The sequence below is a fragment of the Lissotriton vulgaris genome, chromosome 8 (genome assembly GCF_964263255.1).
Source record: "Lissotriton vulgaris chromosome 8, aLisVul1.2, whole genome shotgun sequence".
In the NCBI taxonomy this organism is placed as follows: Eukaryota; Metazoa; Chordata; class Amphibia; order Caudata; family Salamandridae; genus Lissotriton; species Lissotriton vulgaris.
The window spans coordinates 1167226793-1167234103 of record NC_141696.1 but is presented as its reverse complement, the minus strand read 5'-3'; the positions used below and the strand labels follow the sequence as shown (position 1 = coordinate 1167234103).

At 50.2% G+C, this 7311-nt stretch overlaps 1 protein-coding gene across 3 annotated transcripts in view; it reads left to right on the top strand.

Annotated features, from left to right (window-relative positions):
* Nucleotides 1–5362: 5362 nt before the first annotated feature.
* Nucleotides 5363–7311, top strand: part of AKAP11 (A-kinase anchoring protein 11) — a 229971-nt gene continuing 228022 nt past the window's right edge. For 2 of the 3 annotated variants that reach the window (XM_086935025.1, XM_086935023.1), the window contains exon 1: nucleotides 5392–5677. The gene's annotated coding sequence lies outside the window, so the exon portion shown is untranslated. Of the gene's footprint in view, nucleotides 5678–7311 lie in introns of all 3 variants that reach the window. The other variant, XM_086935024.1, reaches the window with a different exon arrangement.

Here is a 7311-nt window from a genome sequence, read left to right as displayed (position 1 = left end):
CCAATCCGCGGCCTTCATAATGTCCGTCAAACTCACACCAACAGTAAAAGCCTTAGAGGCCATGGCACCCCGAGCGGAATGAGTTCCGAAAATGGAGATATCAATTCCAGCCTCAGACATAAGCCAACGTACCCAATGGGCCAGGGTAGCCGGCGCCACAGGCTTAAAAAGCTTCTGCAAAGCAATCAGCAACTGACCACACAAATCTTGTCAAAAAGGAGCAGTACTTACCTCATAATCCATTATGCATTGGACCACACATAACTGTGGATTCTGAGGAAAAGCTGGATATGTCACAGAAGACATGTTACTTTTGGTGCGCCGGGAAATTGTAAAAGTGACCCCGTCCGGAGAAAACGAACGCCCCGCGAGGTCCAACGCTCGTACATCTGAAATGCGTTTACAAGACACCAAACAGAGGAGCATCGTCAACTTCGCTGAAAGTTGCTTACGAGACCAGGAAGAGTTGGGAGGCCAAGCCTCCAGAAAACGTAAGACAATGGAGACATCCCAAAGTGCCACACACTTTGGACAAGGCGGTTTAACCAGCCGAATGCCACGAAGCAATTTAGAAATCAAGGGATGCTCCCCAATAGGCTTCCCGTCAACAAAATCGCAGCCCGCAGAAACAGCGGAGCGAAAGGAATTGACTGTCCTATAAGCAGAACCAGAAGACTCTATGGAGGCAAGAAAATTAACTACTAAAGTAACATCCGCTGAAGCGGGATCCAAGTTCCGTTCAGAACACCAACCACACCATCGTCGCCAAGCTGATGCATAACGGTTGTGCGTGTTGGGGGCCCAAGCCTCACCGATAAATCGAGTAGCGTCTCCAGATAAGCCAGGGAATTTCCAGCGTTCCCAGAAAGGCGCCACGCAACCAGCCGGAGCTGCCCTGACAGAACCAGAGGATGTGGGTGGAGCAGAGGATCCAACAATAAGTTCCACTTCTGTGGAAACAGGAACGGCGTCGAGCAACTCATCTCCAGAAGATCCGGAAACCATGCCTGAGCCCTCCAAAGAGGAGCTATCAGAATGACCTTCGACTGGAAGTGCTTTGTTCGTGCCAGGACTCGCGGAACCATTGCGATTGGGGGAAACGCATAGCAAAGATGAGGGGGCCAAGTCTGGAGAAAGGCATCCGTGGCCAGAACCTCCGGATCCGGACGCCAGCTGTAAAACCTGGGCAACTGGGCATTGAGGCGAGAGGCGAAAAGATCGATCCAAGGCCGACCCCAGAGGCGAGAGAGGTTCCGAAACACACGGGGATGAAGCCGCCAATCGCTGAAATCCAGCAGATGGCGAGAGTTCCAATCGGCCACCTGATTCTGGCGACCCGGGAGATACTCTGCAATAAGAGTGATCTTCCTCTGAAGGCAGAAGTGCCAGAAGTCCTTCGCAATTTCGGCCAAGAGCTTCGGCCTCGTCCCTCCTAGTTTGTTCACATACCTCACCGCAGAGATGTTGTCCATGCGGAGCAGTATGCAACAGCTGGTGGCCTGAGGAGCAAGACTGCGGATCGCAAACAATCCCGCCAGGAGTTCCAGACAATTGATGTGAAGACTCAGTTCGTCTTGTGACCAACGGCCGCCCGTCGTCACAGACCCGCACCGGGCTCCCCAGCCCCAAAGACTCTCATCCGATTCCAGTACCACATCCGGAGTCGAGCCGAACAGGGCCTTCCCGTTCCAATCCTCCATGTGGTCGAGCCACCACATCATCTCCGACTTTGCGTCTGGTGACAGAGGAACAAGATCGGAATAGCGAAGGCCCTTCTGCAAGTGCCTGATCTTGAGACGTTGCAGGGCCTGATAATGCAAGGGACCCGGAAAGATCGCTTGAATGGATGAAGCCAACAGTCCGACAATCCGAGCGATCGATCGTAAGGATACACTCTGTTTGGACAACAGTAACGTCAACTCCCTCTTGATAGACCTGACTTTCTGGGAGGGCAAGAGCAGTTGACAAGAGACCGAGTCGACTAGGAAACCCAGGTACTCGATCGACTGAGAGGGATGTAAAAGAGATTTTTGAGGATTCACTAGAAACCCTAGAGACTGCAAGAGTTCGACCGTCCATGCTAAGTGGGTCTGCAGTTGGACAGGACACTGAGCCATTAACAAAATGTCGTCTAGATACATGATCAGACGCACCCCGCGTGCCCTCAGCGATTCCATGACTGGTCGCAGGAGCTTCGTGAAGCACCACAGAGCGGACGAGAGACCGAAGGGGAGATCCATGTACTCGAACCACGTCCCTAACCACTGGAATTGAAGGAAACGGCAATGAGGCGGAAAGATGGGGATGGACAGGTAAGCGTCCTTCAAATCAAGGCGAACCATCCAGTCGCCTTTGCGAAGGAGATCCCTGAGAAGATGGATGCCCTCCATCTTGAAGTAGCGATAGACCACTCCGTTGTTGAACTCTTTGAGGTTGAGCACCAGGCGAGAACCTCCCCCTTTCTTCTTCACCAGGAACACATTGCTCACGAACCCCTGAGGATGCAGAGAAGTCCGCACAATGGCTCCCTTCGTCAGAAGGGACTCGATTTCCGTGGAGATGACGGCCTGATCTCGTTGGGAAAAAACAAGGGGAGAAAGGGTGAGAGGTTGATGGGGAGGGTGGTAAAACTCTATGTGGTAACCTTGAACTGTCTGTAACACCCAAGCATCGCTGGAGATTGTACGCCAATTGGGAAGGAAAAATTGCACTCTGCCCCCCAGGACAACTGAATCGTAAGGAATTAGGCTCACCTGTGTTTGCGAAATCCTGACGTCCTCCCTGTTGTCCGCCATAACCGCCTTTAGAGGCCTGCCCACGGCCTTTTCAAGAGGGGTAGAAATTGGTTTTGGAACCGGAATAGGAAGACTGCTGACCTCCTCCCTGCTGGGACTGACTGCCACGTTGCTGGCCTGAACCACGGCCGATCGAACGTCCCTTGGAGCGTCCGGCCCTGCCAAAAACCGGGCGGAACGCCCTGCGTAGCGAAGATTGCGCCTTATCCAGGACACTGAACGTAGAGACGAACTTCGTCAGCTCCTTGAGGAATGGCTGACCAAACAGAAGGCCCTTGGCAAGGGGAGCTGACTCCGAAGAAGCCAGTTCCGTCAAACGTGGGTCCATTTTAAGAAGAATGGAACGGCGACGCTCCGTTGAAAGAGCACAATTCGCATTTCCCAACTGGCAAATAGCTCGTTGGGCCCAACCAATCAGCTCGTCCGGGTCGATGCCAGAAGCAGACCCCTGAGCCTGGTAATCTAAGTCCAGAATTTTAGTGAGTGGACCAAGGAGATCTAACAATTTATCCTGGCACAGACGCCAGGATCTATCAATGCCCTTCTTGGGGTCTTTCGTGAACTTTTTAAGGTAGGTAAGTATTGTGGGATCTACCTCAGGAGTCTCTAAGAGCTTGTCTGCCAAATCCGGGCGAGGACATTCGGACCGAAGACGAGAACGCACCTCCTGGTCAAAAGACTCCCGAATATGTGCTTGGACGTACTCTGCTACCCCAGGAGCCGGGAGCCAGGACTTCGAATTCGGATGGACTATGTCAGTAGGCTCAAAGGTAAGCACCGGGGGATGCGCCGATGCGTCAACAAAATGCTCCTTCCTTGACTTCTTAGCAGGAGGAGCAGAGGGACAGAAGAGGAGGACGAGGAAGAGGTATCCTCAGTATCTGGGGTAGAGGGCATAGCCTTCTTAGAACCACTGGAGGTAGACAAAGATTTGGCCAATTTTACAAAGTCCGATTTGTGTGGATTCCGTGGGGATTTAGAAGAGAGCTTGGCAGACGCAGAAGAAGGAATCCAACCTTTTTGTTGCGCATAGTCCGTCAGATGACGCTTCAACGGCCCAATGGCACGGACCAGTGTGGAATTTACAGAATGTTGCACCCCTTGGTCAAGAGCATCGACTAAATTGTATTAAAAGGAGTCTTCAGGCTCGTTGTCGTAATAGTAAGCGTCTTCCTCCTCATAACCAGCCATGATAAAAATATACTGAGGCTGAAAGGAGAGACAGACAAAGGCCCACACAGGAAAAAAGGAACAGGACACAGAAGTGACCCAGTCAGGGGGAGTGACAACCCCTCAGCAAGCCAACTATGGAAAGCTACACGCTCCCCACTAGAATTGATAGAAAGTGGAGGGACAGGCTTGCATAAAGCCACTCTAGGCAATGCCTCTATCTATTATCCAACCCCAACTCTAAATAAGAAAGGGTGTCAATGGGGAACACTCCGGCAGGCAGTGGGCACAGGCTGAGAAGAACGCCGCCTCTAGCGTGTCAGAAATCCGTGAGGGACACGGAAAAGTAAACAAAGGGCTGTCGCGCATGCGCAGACGCCCGCCTCCAATATACGGAAATAGAGAGACGCTCCACTGTAGCGCGCGACCACTCGAGTCCCCAGTCCCACTCCACAGGCGACGCGGGCACAAAGCGCCCGAGCACAACGAGAGGTGAACCCGCGCTCTCACAGCACATACGGCGAAACAAGAAGCCGAAACAAGCACAGCGCAACGAGCGCAGGAGCGGCAAGGCAGACGCTGAAGGCGGCGAAACCTGAAGCACTGCAAGCAGTCAAGCGCAAGGAACGCGCACAAGGCAAGCACAAAGCAAGCAATATAAGTAAAATAGTCAAATATAAACAAGGAAAAATGACTTAACTGGCTGCGAAGCAGCAAAGAAAGAGGAAGTCTTGCCCTCTATGGTTCTTTATAGAGGGATATGCTCCTTTGAACAAGCATAATCTGAGCCTCCTGTCCTGCCATAGAATCTAAAATTCTTGACGCGTTGGCTAGAAATTGTTGTATCCTCCTGCTACCTCAAGAACAAAATGAGCCAAGCTTTTATAGGGATTCTACCTTCCTCTACCCTCTTCCACAGTTACGTCATCTGTAGAAAGTAAAACCAGAGAACACATCCTCCGCTTTCCCCCTTAAATTATCTGATCGTATGCAAATATTTCATTTCCCCGCATGAAAGCACCAACAAAGACGTCCAAAAACATTTTGGGTTTAATTTAATAGACTATAATGATCGTTGCTCTATCAATAATATTTAGGGTCACATATAGGGTGCAGAACAAATGACCACCTGTCCGGAATTTCCCTTATCTAACACTAAAATAACGTGCCCGCAATTACTGCCTAACGGAAACCAGCAGCCTGCCTTCCTCGCCTACGCTCGGAACCAATCGAGTGGCAGGAAACATTCTATTCTTATATTTTTATTATGATGCAGCATCTAGCTGCTGCACTGTTCTTCCGTCAGTGGGAGGGTTCCAGTGACGTCGGTAAAGATGCTGACTTCTTACTGGGCGACTGGCTCTGCATGTCCGTGTCAGCAGCCGGGTGTCTGGCTTACGGCAACCGGATGACACTGGTGATCCGTGCGAGAGGGGTGAGTAGGCCAACAAATTGACGTATTCCTGCTGCGCCAAACATGGTTTTGGGTGCTAACTACTGCAGTAAGCCACCCGACCTGTACTTACATCTGGAACGCGTCACCTCGTATGCCCCTCCCCACTTCTGGTCCTCATCTCGGGAATAGACCCTGTGTCACTGTCGCTGCAGTGTACCCTCCTATTCCCGTATGCGTCCATGGCCCACACGAGTATTTGCGGCCCTTACCTGAATGGAGGATCGCCTGGTACGCATGCGCCGCCGTAAGCAATGGTGTGAGTATAACCTGCAGAGGGTCTCTGTGGCGCCGCGGGTACGGGCTGCCAGGGGTACGTGATAGAAACTTCGCGGAGGCTTGGCTGCGGATGGGTAAGTGCCCACTGTTCAGTGCTGGCCTCCAATCTGTGCTATGCGGGGGCGTGGCTGCGTTGCCACACTTGGTCTCCATAAACCAGTGCCCTCTTAAGATGGGCACTGCCATTATTACCTGTTTGGACTCTGCACCCACCCCTTGCAGTGCAGAGCTCCGCCCTCGTTGTTCAGTTAGGTTGGGATTTGGCTGCTACAGTACTCGCTGCTCCTGGGGTTGTCACTTTCCTCTCTGTCCCGCCCCATCCTCAGGTTTGTGATGATTGAGTTTGACTTAAGTTTCAGGTACTTTTAACAACCCATAAAATGTATTGGTATTTTAAGTGATTTTTTGGGGGGGATTACCTCTTTAAAATTCATGTCGTGCTTTGTTCCACTCAAATGTATTCCTGGAAAAAAAGAATTAGTAAGAGTTGTTTACGCTGTTTAACTATTGTGAAAATGCCACTTGTCATTTTGTAGGAATTGGAGATTTTCCAAGTTTGCACAATTTGTTTTTGTGTAATTTCGCGAAACCCCCCCCCAAAAAAAATCTGTAAAATGCTAAACCACCACATATCGTTATCTTTTATTGTGAAATGTGTTGCTGCTTCCATTTTAGGCGTGAGGACGCATTTCTCACAGAAAGATTAGCGAAAAGAACACAGTGCTGCCAACAACCATTTGCTTTCATGCCATTTGCATCTTTTATATGTTAAAATTCACTTGGCGTAATGGCATCATGGTAGGAATTTCGCGTAAAACCAAATGTTCGCAATTGTGCAAGATTGCTTCAGCTTAGCAGAAATGTGCCCAATTCTTAATAGGAACTTGCAGCTTCCTTACATGCAGCTGCAGTGTTCCGCTTTTGCTTGATTCTGCCACCATAGGCTTTTGCTTGTGATTTAGTGAGTGCATAACATTTAAATCAAAAGTGTGTACTGGGTATGACAATGGGCAGCTGACTGGCATGCACAGCAGCCAGGTTGCTATATCCCCCTTCTCTCAGAGGAAATTGACACATGTAGGACGTTTCCCCCCCCCCCCCTTGGGAGCAGTATGGGGTATTAGAGTGGTTCGCAGATGCAATTGTTTGTGGTTTGTTTCAAAACTTCTCATTGTTGTCGTGCTCTTTTAAAGTTCAAGGAAAGGACAGAAGAACCCTGTGGCGAACTTGGCCACCTTGTGAAGGTTGAAAGTCCCTGTTGCATTAGCACTGTTTATCCTGCTGCTATTGTCATCTTTTCGGTATTCGAGTATGTGTCCTGCTCAAATGATTTGAATGCTGAGTCCCTTGGTTTTGTAAATACGTTTTTTGTCTGCGCTACACTCTGCTGGAGTCTGCCGATGTAATAGTCGTTTTAACATGGGCGTCTGCCTTTCCCAGGCCATGACTAACTGTTGGTGACAGATGATTATATGTGGTGCAGACCTTTTTACATGCTCTTGAAGTTAGGGAGGTTGCTTACTTGGCCCTCCGGTGTACATCGGTCTTCACTAGAATACCTCACTTTCTCAGTGCTTGTGTGTGTATATGTAGGGCATGATTTAGGTGTACAAG